This window comes from Poecilia formosa, unplaced genomic scaffold (assembly GCF_000485575.1).
Source record: "Poecilia formosa unplaced genomic scaffold, Poecilia_formosa-5.1.2 Scaffold179, whole genome shotgun sequence".
Taxonomy (NCBI): Eukaryota; Metazoa; Chordata; class Actinopteri; order Cyprinodontiformes; family Poeciliidae; genus Poecilia; species Poecilia formosa.
In genome coordinates, this window is record NW_006800118.1 from 624,149 (window position 1) to 625,547 (window position 1,399).

At 40.0% G+C, this 1,399-nt stretch overlaps 1 protein-coding gene across 5 annotated transcripts in view; it reads left to right on the forward strand.

Annotated features, from left to right (window-relative positions):
* bcas3 (BCAS3 microtubule associated cell migration factor) overlaps window positions 1-1,399 on the forward strand; it is a 392,159-nt gene that overhangs the window by 165,561 nt on the left and 225,199 nt on the right. The window lies entirely within an intron of this gene.

Sequence of the window (1,399 nt, forward strand, 5' to 3'; positions counted from 1 at the left end):
ATATATATATATATATAATACCTACATCTCCATGTTTCAATTAGTTAAAGGAAATGTTTTACCACAGCCGCTCAGCAATGGATGTCATGTAAAATAATAGTGTTGTGCGCATGCGCAACAATTCTGGATATAAACAATTACATGCACATTTGTTCCACCTGAAAGAATACATAGAGTGATAAAAATATATTGTCACAATCAATATAATAAATGATTTACCTTTATCATGCAATAGTATTTTTTAGACATTTAAATTCAAAAGTCCAAACACTTATCTCATATTTGGAGACATGAGATGGAAGGAAATATTAAAATTCCTGTGATTTCAAGAACTGTCTCACATTTGACTAATCTGTGACTACACACTCTTTGGGGTGATGCACGCACAGTGCTGCACAGAGTTTTGATTAATCTCCTACATTGTGTGCAAGTGTGCTGTCATAATCTTCCAGTGCCATGATCAAAGCAGGTAGGCCTGTGGTCAGGTCGCACACTGACTCACATGCACATGACAGACAAACATTCCTCCAAATGGTTGTTACATGCCAGAGTCAAATTAGTCCATGGGCTTTTTAAGTGGCACAAAAGGTTCAAATTAGAGACACGACTTTGAAGCTCCACAGTTTGCATTGATATTGTGGAGCCCCTTGTGGCTTTGGCCTCTATATCATTCCCGTAGAAAAGAGCATGTTCACATCAAAGGTTAACTGGGGCATGTGTACTGTAACTTGTCACCAGCATAGGCCTGATTTCCAAACAGCAGGGAATTGGGACGGGATGCTATGTAGGCCAGGAAGAGGCAAAGTGTGTAATTACATCAGGATCTGTGGGTTGCTCCCAAGCCTCTGACTGCATATTACACACAGGTTGTTGATCTGAAAATGGATTATACTATGCTATTCCGTGCTGTACTATACTGTACAATACTGTTTTATACTTGGTATGTTCCTATTTACTTTTCTGAGCATCCAATGGCATTCATACTCCACTGATTGGTTCTCTAGTCTTCCAGAGGGAGGCAGAGGGGTGGCCGTCATTCTGTGATTGGATGCTGTGCTGTACTGCACTATATCATACAGTACTCTATTGTATACTATGTATGAATCTGGATTATGCTGTGCTAGGGGTATGAATAGTCTTGAGCCTATCTGCATGCATGCAGGTGATTGATGCTCAACTATAAATATTATCTTGGTGGATGTTTGTCATGTTATGTAAAGGTATATGTATATATATAATATATAAAAATAAAATTCTCTTCTCACCCTCCACGGGTGGTCTCTTTCATCCTCTGAGCTCGGGTCGTCTACCAGAGGCCTGGGAGCTTGAGGGTTCTGTGCAGTATCTTGGCTGTGCCTAGAACTGCACATTTCTGGACTGAGATGTCTGATGTTGTTCC